This window comes from Carettochelys insculpta, chromosome 1, assembly GCF_033958435.1.
Source record: "Carettochelys insculpta isolate YL-2023 chromosome 1, ASM3395843v1, whole genome shotgun sequence".
Taxonomy (NCBI): Eukaryota; Metazoa; Chordata; order Testudines; family Carettochelyidae; genus Carettochelys; species Carettochelys insculpta.
Window position 1 is genome coordinate 30,309,890 of NC_134137.1, and position 13,101 is coordinate 30,322,990.

The following is a 13,101-nucleotide window of genomic DNA, read 5'->3' on the forward strand; positions in this document are numbered from 1 at the left end:
CCTGGCAAATCAAAGGGGCCCCAGGGCTCCTGGCCGCTGCCGCTATTACTATAGCAGCAGCAGCAACTGGAGCCTCAGGCCCTTTAAACTGCTGCTGGAGTGGCGCTCCACATGCCTCTGAGAGCTACAGGGGACCCAGAGCCCCAGTCTGGGTGGCACTGAGGGCTGGCTGCCTTGGCCTGCCCCTTCCACCTGAGGCCCCACCGCTTCTGGGAGCATAGAACAGGGCTCCCACCCACACCAGGCCCAAAACCCATGCAAGCTGTTGGCCCCTCCCCCTGTCTCATGCCCTTCCTGACAACAGCAGAAATATTGGGGGGGAGGGTATATGGTGCCCAACAATATCCATTGTAAGGGCAATAACCTCAGGACTCCCACTCTTTAAATACCCCTCTCAAAAGTTGATAGCTCCCCATTAGATGCTGCCAATGGCTCACGTCCCCCTGTCTGATCTGACTTTTTTCCTCTTCTGATAAGTACTGTTGATACTGGGCCATTTCCACCTTGCTGAATAGACCTCATCAGCTCTGGCCTTCTCTCTTACTGGGACCCCACTCTTTAAACACCTCTCTGACCCTCCCCCACCTCCACTCATGCATCTGATGGAGCGGGTCTTTGTCCGCGAAAGCTTATGCTCCAAAATATCTGTCAGTCTATAAAGTGCCACAAGACTTCTTGTTGTTCTCATGGCCCCCTAGTTCCACTGCCTCTGGAGATGCCCTTGGGAAGGGGCCTGAGTGAGAGTCTCCAGGAGTACAGACACCCCAGAACGACTCAGTCCAAGGGGCCAGTGCTCAGCACCAGAGCTGGAGAGAAGACTCCAGCACAGACCAGAGAGGGGAAGGAAGACAAATCCCAAAGGATTTACTGAGACACTTTGGACCTAGTTTGAACTTGGACACTTAGTTCACAATGGGTTACCCAGAAAGGGATCTAAACGAGAAGCTTGTCTGTCAGCAGCTAACCCATGCACATAGGCACATGGCCTGCAATGAGCAGGACAGCTAGACCCCATGTATCGACCAGCTCTGATAACAGGAGGTACTAACACAGTGGGTCCCACCACTCACTGCCCTGGGAGAACTTGGGTTTAGATCTGGATTTCTGTGCACACATCAGCCATGTACATGTGCATTAAGTTGATCTGATCCATTATGAAGCTGGGGGTCAGCCACAACACCGGATTCCAAAATCATACATATTGCTTGGCAGGGAGGGATGGGGCTCAATCTGACTTGCAACTGAAAATACCCTCCCTCTTCCCCAGCAGGGATGTCCACCCACTCCAGAGCTAAGACCCCCTTTTTTTCCCCATCTCCCTCTGCAAAGAGAAAGCAAAAGCTTCCCCTGCATGCTGTGACAGAAGCCCCTCTCCCCAGGCCAGCAGGAGTTGGCCATTACCTCTAGATGAAGTTTGCAATGTCTGAGTACTGCACAAGGCTCTTTTTTCCTTCCCAAAAAAGGGAAATGTCAGCGTGCCCGGGTCTCCCTGCACTCCTCAGCAGCTTAAGGTTACTTCTTCACATGCTGCACTAACGTATTTGCAAACACAACAGGCAGCTCTAGAAATGACAATCAGCCTCTGCTTTGCCCTTATATCACAGACCTGATGATTTTATCCCTGACTGTAAAGGACAGCCCCCCAAGTTTGGTCTTTCTTTAGTATTTATTTATATTACCTGAACTGCAGTTGAAATAGCCAGCTGCTTGCTCCATGAGTAAGGCAGCACATGGAATGCAAGGTATTCAGATCTTCTTGGGGGAGGGGCTGATATTACAGCTAAAATGCTCTGGACTGGGAATCAGATCACCTAGTTCACTTCCTGACTCTATCACAGGCTTCATCCACGACCTCAGACACTGAGGGTACATCTGTGCTTCAGTAAAGCACCAGATGCAGGTCTGTGTCAGTGGACTCCAGCCGTGGGGCTATAAAACTGTATAGATGTATATCTGCATCATAATTGTATAGCCCCGCAGCTGAAACCCTGCAAACTTGAGCCGGCTGATAGCTGTAAGCATTTTGTTCCAGACTATTCCTATGCTGCAGCGTAAGCCCAGGGTTAGTTGGACTCAAGTCAGCAGACCCTGGGGCTATATCTAGATTACAGAGATTTGTTGACAGATGTTTTTGTCAGGAGATATCTTCCGACACAACTTTTGTCAACAGATGGCGGCCAAACTGCCAAGCAGGTCGTAAGAACAATAGACAGAGAGCGGTCAAACTGTTTGGGTGTTCTATCGGCAAAATGGCTGACTGGAAGCACAGCAGACAGTGCTGCCCAGTGTCCCGCAAGCCCTGTGGGCTACCCTCATGGGAAAAAGGAGACAGCTGTCGACAACAGTGCTGCGTTCTATCGACTTACTGTCCACAGAAAGCCTTGGGAGTCTGGACACTCTGCAGGTTTTGCTGACAAAACTTTTGTGTGGACGTAGCCTGGGAAAGACAGCCTGAGTGTCGACGCTCACTGTAAAACCTAGAGAAAGAATATTCACATCTGAGATGAAAACCATGGCTCTGGCAGCCACACTTCAGCATACAGAGCTGAGTCAAGCAAGCCAGCTCCTAGACTTCTTACCATCCTCCTGAAATGTGGAACTCTAGCCTTTTCCATGGTGCAGTGTGGGAAAACTTGACTGTCCACCCTGGCTGTGCTATAGGGCTATGTCTACACTAGAGAGTTTTGGCAACAAGACCCGGTTTTGATGATAAAACTCACAGCGTGTCTACACACAAAATGCATTTTGTTGAGGCTGTCGACAAATCTCAGCACTGCGGCCAATGGTGTTCTGCCTCTCCACAATGAGAAATAATACCTTTGTCAACAGTTTCTGTGGACAAAAAGCCATGCAGACGCTCCAGAGGCCCTCTGTCAATAGACAGGTATTCTGGTTCACCGGGAAGCCCGGTTTGCTGAGCTTCCAGTTGGCCATTCTGTCAAGAAAGTGGCCGGGCAGTCTGGCTGCTCTCTGTTGACAGAGCAGATTTCTCTTTGGATACACTTTTGTGTGTGGACATGATCTTTGACAGAAGTTTTGCTGGAAGATCTCTTCCAACAGAAACTTCAGTCAACAGATCACTGCAGTGTAGGCACAACCTAGAAAGTTTAAACAGCTGGCCCACACATCCTGCTGAGTGATCATTTTGGTCTCTGTTCTCCCAGCAAGAGGAGCCAGCAATATGAAGACGGTGCCAACTGAAGAACTTTTCTTGCTTGTGCTTTTATTCCTGTGACACGAAATGTGTAGAACATCCGTGAGATGCTGGTGGACGTTTTGGCAGCAGGAGGAAGAGGATACAGCCATGGCAGACATGAATTGGATGAAGCTGTTCATGATTCTCAGTGTGGCTACTGATGTCCTCTGTGTAGTCCAATGCTTCTAGAGCAAGGTCACACTCACAAGCTGATGGAACCACATTGTCTAATAGAGCTGGGATTACCAGTATTGGGTCCAGAACTTTTGCATTAAGAAAGCTATATTTCTGGTGTTTTGCAAGCAGCTCACCTCTTCCTCCAGCATAAAGACACTTGCATGAAGGCTTCCTTGTTGGTCTAGAAGTGGGTCACTATAGCCATCTGGAATCTGGCTACCCTGGACTGCTACAGATCCTCTGCCAAGCAATTTGGTGTTGGAAAGTAAACAGTGGTAAAACAGTACTGAAGGTTTCTGAGGCATCAGGCATGTAGTTTGGCCCATGCTGGTGGGCCCAAAAGTTATTCCTGAGGTAATTGCTGGTTTTAAGAGAATGGATTTTTCAAACTGCGCCAAGTCATTGATGGGACTCCTGTGCTCATAGTTTCCCCTCCTCCAGGAGTACATGAACACACAAACCATACAGAATACTGTTCCATGGTTATGCATAATTTAATATGTGATGGCAGCGTGTAAAATTAGAAGACTGGAAGGTAGACTCCCAAACCTTGTTAACCCTTGAATAGAAAAGCAGAAACACAAGGAGAAATACCAAGAGTAAACGCATCTATAATTCCCTGAAGAACATGTGATAGCATGTTTTCCACCTAAGTTAAAAACTGGAACTCTTAACAGAAAGCTATAGACAGACAAAAGAGCTGCAGTGGCCATTGTATGCTTTCAACTTCAAGTATGCACTTGAATAAGTTCTATTTGTGAGGCTGATGTCTAATGAATATTGTAGGAGAACATTCTGGCTCTCATTGTACTGAAAACTGGATGTACAGTACAATAAACAGATGGAGCCACAAATAGAACTTTTGTTTTTGAATGGGAAAAAGTTTAATAAGAAAATACAGCAGAGTTTGAGTACTCAACCCTGTTTTAATGTACCATATCACATTTAATTGACTTGGAGGATAATGGTGAAAGTCAACTTTCTGGGCACATAGAAAATAACTGGAGGGGGAAAATGGCAGGAAAAAGTTGTGGAAAGAGAAGCTTAACACACAATTGAAGCACTTGGGCTGGTATATGACAAGCACAGTTGAATGTAGAGTCAGAAAATGCCTAGTCTTGGTGCAAAGGTTGCTCAGAGGAAGATGCTTCAAGGGGAAATATTGCACAATGTGTGAATTACTAATGAGGTACAGGAGTTACAGGAGACACTAAAAATTATGGGCAGAGGAACACTAGGAACTGTATCATCATCATCATAGAACTATAAAACAAAAGATGGAAAAGACTTTGTAAGTCAGGTTGGCTACCCAAATCCAGCAGCCTTATCCATTGCACTACAGCAACATACTGAACCACTACCCCTAACTAACGACTTTAGTGTTTGAGGCCTACTGACTTGCAGCCAGACCCCAGTCCACGGAGTTGCTGGACAGAAAGCATTGTTATGGGGTGCATGAACTGTACAAATACTCTAACACAGTGGTTCCTAACATTTTCACTAGCGCAGACTCCCAATCAGAGGTGAAAACAGCATCCAAAAAGTGACTTGAGTAAAAGCACAACTATTTTGGGTGGGTTACTTAAGTACAAGTCACCAGCGTCCCTCTGGAAAACTACTTGAGTAAAAGTAGACGCATGCATGCACACGCATGGAACATTTTCATTGTACTCAAGTACCCAGAAGTGAAAGCAGCTGCACTTTTACTCAAGAAACTTTTTGAGTACTTTTACCACCTTTTTCCCCAATTACCCCCCAAACCATTTGTTGGCCCCCATCAAAGCCAGTTCTAACTACTAGGTACAGTTCATTTCATGAAAAAGAAAACCACAACATAGATTTTCATGCCAAATTTAATAACATTATTGGAAGATATTTAATTTAAAATACCTGATGTTAACTTTGCAATTTATTTAAAACTTATTTTCCACAATCATTTTTAGTCATCTTTTATATTTTCCACAGACCCCCTGCAATATTCTCATGGAACCCCAGGGGCCTGCACACCCCAGGTTGGGAACCACTGCTCTAATGGGAAGCAGAAATTCTCTGAGCAATACCATGGTCTGCCGGTTTCTACCTTGCCTTATTCTGCCTTACCTCATTGTCCTGCTGACCAGGGCCCTAGCATGGACTCTTCTGGCTATGGGCCCCTATGAGAACTCTGACCATTGCTAGGATGGCCCCTGATAGTGACTGACCAACTATAGTTATCCAACAACCACACACACTTGACCACTGCTCTAGATGGCCTCCAATCTATCTTGGCCCTGAGGCATCATATAGGATCTGTTCCTGCTTTAAGCCCCATTTCAGCAGTCCCTTTGCCTTCATGTGCTTCCATTGAGGCACATGCTTAAATACCTTGATAAATCAAGGCATTAACCTGCCCTTCTACAGCATTTTACTCCTACTAGTTCTATAAACTTATTGCTCTGTTTGTTTCAACTGCTGCTTGTGACTCAACATTCCATGCATTAACTCTGCTCTCTCTCAGGAATTCCCCTTAAATGTATTCAGCACTGGGACTGTAACTTACGTGTGTTTCCCCACTTCTCCTGCTATACCTATATTTGACATGAGGTAATAATAACCTCATAGCATTTTTCTTCTCTAGCTCCCTCAAAATTGTGTTTACCTTAATGAGCCCTTCCTACTTTTCAAAGAATTCATTGTAGATTTTCCATTCTGTTTGAATACCAGAGTCCTTGAGCCATGCTGTTGTTCTGGTTACTTTGTGCTCTGTGTTTCCCATTCCTGGCATGCAATTTGTGCAATAAGTCAATAGGAACAGCACATGGCATTTGACTTCACCAGTTCCTTGCATTGTGGATCAGTTTTACCTAATTACATTCAACGCACTTGATCCAGCATCAACAAGAAGTCCTGTGGCACCTAATAGACTAACAGATATTTTGCAGCATAAGCTTTCGTGGGCAAAGACCCACTTCGTCAGATGCATGAGTGGGCATTCCAGAGCATGGATCACAGAATTGCATTAGCTGCTGATCCCTGCCCTAAAGAGTTAAAAGATGCATTCATCTGTAGCCACAGACAATCTATATAAACTCATCATGGATTTTCAGTCCGACACTGTATCCCAAGCATGTTGTACTTTAACAGTTCATCACACCAACATTTGGTAGTGGCTCCCAGTACTGAAATTTACAGGGATCTGGAAGTACGGTTTGTAAGTCCAAGGCAACATGTAATGCTGGGGAGAAACATCCATAAATGAATGATGTGCTATAAACAGGGTTGGCAGATTTTGATTTTTTATAATGTTGACAGATAATATTGATGTTTATGAAAGCATGTTTTTATTTTTATTTATTTAAATAAATGTTCACAGATGTAAGAAAATTATGGGGAATCAGATAATTATTTAATGACAGTAGATACTGAGATTCAAAAAGTTAAAGCTTTATAAACCATTAAAACACAAGGTCAATATCACGGGTCAAACTAAATAGCCTTAAATCAACAATTCATACCCATTTTTATTTCACGCCTGTTTTAATTCATTCATTAGTCCAACTGTGACAAGACTAATTCAATAGTCTCAGTCACTGGTTTTGACTCTAACAACTTCTCAAATACCAGAGGGAGTAGCCATGTTAGTCTGTATTCACAAAAACAAGAAATCCTGTGGCACCTCATAGACTAACAGATTTACTGGTGTATAAGCTTTTGTGGGCAAAGACCCACTTCACCAGATGCATGTACTTGAAATCCCAGAAGCATTATTTTATGCATGTATATATTATGCATGTATTGTGTATGTAGGTATGTGTATATGTATATTATGCATGTAGTAGAAATTCTCAGGAAGCATTTGTTTTCCTTTGCTTCTTTGTAAATCTCCGTTGTTATCAATGAAAATATTTTTTTTTCAATTTGTGTGAAGTGAATTCAATGTTTACCAAAATGTATCAATAAAGTTCAACCCTTAGAAGTCTAGCCATTGAATAACACACTGCCAGGGAAGATGTCTGCACAGGGCAAGGCATTAGCAAAGGAAAATGGAGATGAAAGCCATGAATTCCCATTGACCTAATCTGGAGGTCTGGGGGCTTAGCACCTCTGAAAAAATCGAATCCTTCCTTCAATTATCCATCTGTAATATCTACTGCTCAAACGCATCATTGGGTTTAACAGATCAATAACCTTAGATTTCACTGTTAAGTATTGATAGTGCCAGCTCACAACAATAAAATCAACAGTATAATATCACCCTGTGTAAGCCATGGAGGCAGTGTGGCCTAATAGATGAAGTACTGTCCTGAAGATCGGGGTTCCAGTCCCAGAGAGCCCACAGAATCAGCAATTTATCTGTGATAGACAGAAGCTGAACAGGAGCCCTCACGAACTGGGATCATCAATGCCACACTTAAGCAGGGAGATTTGCAACTCACCGATAATAAATTACCAGTTACTGCAGCCATTGCCCAGTTTCAGCTAGTCCAGTAATGAAGGGGCTAGTTCAGTTGCTCCTCAGGACAGTAAACTCTTTCATATCCAACATTCTATTGTCCAGAACTCTCAAATTTTCGACATTTTAACTGTAAGTTTATTTACGTTTTCCATATGTATAGTAGAGTGAAAGTAAATACAAATAAATACAGTATAAATACAGTGTGCAATACTACTGTTGTTGGTAAATAAAGTATTCTGTGTGCATTTTTGTTTGTTTCTTAATATCTAATCTTGTTTTTCTTTAGTGTTATGCATTGCTAGGTATATCTCTCTCTTATCCAGAATATTTCAATATTTCAACATCCTGGTCCTGGGGCTGTGGGATATGAAAGAGTTTACTATGGCTGTCTTCTGCTCTATCCAGCTAGTGGCATTTCTCTGTACATAGGTATGAACCTGAAAACCTTAATGAAATTGTAATGGATTCAGGAAAACAGCAGCCCACCTGTTCAACAGCACAGGCCACTGAGTCTCCTGATTTCACTCAAATGCCCCCTCCCCCCAAATAATGCAAAAAGTCAGTGCTCATCTTCAAAGTCTTCCATGGTCTTGGCCTAAAGTTACCTTAGAGCCCGCTGGTCCCTTTAACTCGACCTCCTACCGCAGCTGCATTCTCCTCTGCTCACCTGTGCAGGAGATGGGACAAATCTGAAACTCACTCCCAGTAGAGAGTAGAATAAACATGGACCACAACACTGTCAGAGCAAGATGAAAAACATACTACTTCCAACCACAGGAAAGCCACATTTCTAAACTAAATCAATAAATTGCCATTTCAAAAGAAAAACCACAAAACTGAGCACAAAACAAAGTCCAGGCCCCAATGACTGTGAGGGAGCAGGAAAGAGATAAATATGCCTCTGTGTATATGGTTTATACTACAAACACCAAAGTTGTATATACCACAGAAGAATCTAGATAGATAGCAGAATAAGCCAATGTTAAAAATTCTCACCAAAAAAAGTGGCATACTGATAATAGAGCTCATGTATAAATAAAAATGTAAAGATAAACTCATTTATATTTGGTAGGTTCCATTATCACTATGCAATTTATTCATAAAAAGGAAGGAAATTCATCCCCCTGGTTCAGAAGTTTTTGAATCTACAAAGACAAGAAACAGACTCGTACAGAGTTAGGAATTTCCTGGCTTACTCCACTGTGAATAAATCACTGATGTAACACTTTTTAAACGATAAACAAGTAGAGCTTGTGTCAATAGGAGCAATTCTGCAGCTCTTCCTACATGTTTACTGAGTAGCAACGTGTTAAAACAAGTGTAGTAATGCAATAATGCTTTGCTTATCTGCACTCTGAGGACTATTATTAATCATGTTTATTACAGTAGTCTCACTGTACTAGGTATAGTGCACACACAGTAATAGACAGTCCCTACCCCAAAAGGCTTGCAATCTAAACAAACAAGTTACGCATAGGGTATAGGGGAATGAGCAGTGTGATGAAAGCAATAGTTATGTTAATATAACTTTTCTTTTTTCTTATTTCCTGGTGTTTAGCCAAAAGCACTTACAGCTGCTGTTTGTGCTTGTTCTGAGCTGATATGGAAATATTCCCAGACAAGATGGCAGTGCAGAGCCTTGAGTGACCAGAGAAGTACAAAAAGTGACTTCAGAGAAGTGCCATTTCAGCACACTAGAGGGAGTACAGGAAAGTGTAAACCATGCACAGCCACTGACGGTGGTGTGGAAGCATCATTAAGGGCAGATATCCCTGCATGTAGAGAAAACACCACTGGCATGGATATGTATACCTCCTTAGTTAGAAGCGCCTTCATTTTCACGTGGCACCACTGGGCAGCCCTAGTGTACCCGTTTTCCTCCATGCCCTGTGAAATCTTGGTGTGTTTGTCTGCATTTCTTTTGTTACTTCGTAGTGTTCCCAAGACAGGTTCACCCCCACCAACAGCAATGAGGCCCTGGATCTTGTTCATGGCCAGATATGCTGCTAAGGTGTTCTGCCTGCTCTGATTGCCATTCTGGCCAAGCAAGAAATGACATTCAAATTCTAGAGGGCTCCTTCCTGAACATCTGGAGACCAGTGGAGCTGAAAGTGATGGCCAGAATGGTCACATTGGGGCACTGTGGGACACATTCAGGAGGCCAAGAATGTCAAATATCACAGTGCTCCATCTGCACTACCCTAAGGTCAACCATGCAAGGTCAAATTTGGTGTTACTCCTCGGCTGTGTCTACACTAGCATTCCTCTTTCGAACGAGGCATGCAAATGAGGGAAATCAAAAATGCAAATGAGGTGCAGATTTACATACCTGGCACCTCATTTACATATTCGTCTTTTGAAAGAGCTTTTTTCAAAAGAAGAAAACCCGTGTAGAAATGGCTCTTTTGAAAATAAACCCCATCTTTGAAAGAACACTTATTCCTAAAATATATATATGGGAATTACTTTCCAAAGAGCCACATCTACGCAGCTTTTCCTCTTTCAAAAGAAGAATAGGCAAATGAGGTGCCAGATATGTAAATCTGTGCCTCATTTGCATTTTCAATTTCCCTCATTTGCATGCCTCTTTCAAAAGAGGAATGCTAGCGTAGACATAGCCCTTGTGAAAAGAAGGAGCACAGAAGTTGACCGTAGGAGCCCTTAACATTGACATAACAGACTCTTTAGTGTGGACTGATTCCTTATAATTTGACCTAAGTCCCCTAAATTCAAACTGTCAGAATCACCATTAAGGAGGAATGACAGAGAGGTGATGAAATTCCTTTGCAAGGTGTATTACACCATTGACCTGAAGACACTGTTTTTGACAAAAAACTACAGTTATTGTCAAATTTTTTAATTGTTAAGTTATTTTTAGCATGGATGCTGAAACAGCTGGTTATGTGACACAAATAAATATTTTATTTAATTGCCAGTATAACACTCAGCATGAGCCCACATGTAAGCAGATCTCCACTTGTCAGAAGTCCCAATCTGTATATCTATATTGTAAGGTATTATAAATACACATATCACTGGCTTAGATCCTGTGTTGTAGTCTTCATTTCAGAGGGAAATACATTTCTAGTAAGCAATATTAGTCTAGTTAGGGTGCATAATAAGTCTTGTCCTTCACAAAACTTTTCTAAGTGTTATTTATAACAGGGAATTGGAAATTATTACCTATGTGTAACTGTCTCATAGGAAAGACTGGTACTGGGTTCCTAAAGAGAGGAAGACATGAATCCTATTACTATTTCCCATTGACATATTTAGAGGGCTCCTACGGAAAACCTTGCTGTAGTTGTTTGCAAGGATAGGAACTCATGGCCTGTGCAAGTACATTAAGTCAGCTAGAGGAAGACTGCATTACAGAATTAGTAAGTACCTTGACTTCTCTTCCTGCTATATGGGTTACATTATTTCCACTTTTTGAGGAGCTGGATTTACTTACGAGGGGATCAGCTAAATGTCACATAGGTGTTATCATAATTCCTATTTTAGAACATGGAGGCACAGAGCCACTAACTAACTTGCTTTAAGCCACACATAAATCTGTGACAGAGACCAGGAGATGTCTGTATCCTGAGTCCAGCACTTTTACCACACAACCAGCCTTCCTGCATACATTTATGCTCTGTAGTCAAGAGACAAACAGCCAGATTTCTATTGCACAACCCATATGGGCTATTAACTGTTCAAATAGTCAAAACTACCCGTTAGATGTAAAATCACATGTAATGTGCCAGAGAATTGTTTTTGTTCGTTTTGGACTTTGGGCCAAATGTACTCAGCCACAATTGCCAGAACAAACAAAGCCTGGTGTAGTAAATCATATCTGGGCACACTCTAATCATATTTGCTATGGGATCATGCTAGGTTTAGATAATCAGGGAGGACATTGCTGAATTGAGCCCGTCAGGCCATTTTCTCATACCTGAATAAATCAATGGTGTAATCAAAGGCAGAATTTGGCGATTGGTGTTAATCTAATAGAAATCAATGCCTATCTCTGAAGAGCCCATACAGTAGGTCTAACATGGCCACAAAGGTAATCATATTGCTCATTGCTAGAACTGAGCAGGTTCTTGCATTATTCAAGGGACAGGGATCCAGATCTCCAAAGGTGCTTAGTAGGATGTAACCCATGCGGAACTAGACTTTCTGTTGCTGTACTTTCCCCCAAACACATGACTAAACTACTAGCTGTCATTGCAACATTTTAAATTAATACAAACATTTCATAACAAGCCATCCTCATCTTTTCCCTCATTCTTTGTCTCCTGAAGAAATGTGTGATAGATTGAAGGTTTGCTCTTGTATACACTGGTTTATGAAAATTGAAAAGAAAAACGTACATAACTGAAAAATAGATGCACCCATCCCGCCTTTCAATGAGAAATGCTATTGTATGTAGTTTCGTCATTAGCCCCTGGCTATCCTAGGAAAGGAAGTTAAAATGACATTGCTATAAACAATCAGAAATTATATTTTGGGGTATTTCAATCTGTTCTTTTGCAACTTGGCTGTTGCTCAAGTAAATTGTTTTTTGTTGTTTTTCTTCCCCGGGTAGAAAGTCTGATTGGATTCTTTACATATGGTACAGTACTTTCCAGCTGTCCCTGTTTAGCAGAAAATGTCCTGTTTGGGGGTTGGTTTTGTTTTTATTTTGTCCTTAATTAGCACTGAAATGAACCACTTCTCTCTTTTCATCCAAAAATATTCTATTAACCTAATATATTTTAGTGGGTCAGAGAGGAAGGTCCCAATTCCACCTCCCACAAGACTTCCCTGTTTAGCAGCATTCAGAGCTTGGCACCCATGACATCTAGAAGAGAAAAAGAAAGGCTGTGCTAGTCTCGCTCCCTCTCCCTGCCCTTGATTTTCATACTCACAGAAATAGAGTCGGTAGCCATCTGTATCTCCACTTCTAAGCAAGCTGAATGTCAGCGTTCCTGGGGTTCCTCCAACATTACAGAGCTCAGGAGAAGCTGCTGTTAGCTAATTCAAACACCAAAAGGGCTCAACATTTCCCACTGTCGATATGTTCCCTTTCATCCTGTGAGTCTTTAAAAATTCACGTCTCTCTAGCAAATAGGAAGAAGTACCATAAAAGGAGCTCTGCATGAAGCTTATAAAAAACTCTTCCTCCAGGAAGGACTGCATGCAGAATCCTGAGTTTGCTTAAGGAAAAGTTTGAAGGTGAGATCCCTCTTATGCCCTGTAGGCACTAGGAAAAGGTGTGGGGTGGGGAGTAACGTGATTTCTAAGATGCTGTAAAAGATTGGTGTAC

At 42.4% G+C, this 13,101-nt stretch overlaps 1 long non-coding RNA gene across 1 annotated transcript in view; it reads right to left on the reverse strand.

The window, feature by feature from the left end:
- The window catches only part of LOC142004073 (uncharacterized), a 38,124-nt gene extending 25,243 nt beyond the window's left edge, over nucleotides 1–12,881 (reverse strand). The window contains exon 1 of the long non-coding RNA XR_012642924.1: nucleotides 12,704–12,881. This is a non-coding gene — a long non-coding RNA (uncharacterized LOC142004073). The remainder of the gene's footprint in view (nucleotides 1–12,703) is intronic.
- Nucleotides 12,882–13,101: the final 220 nt, after the last annotated feature.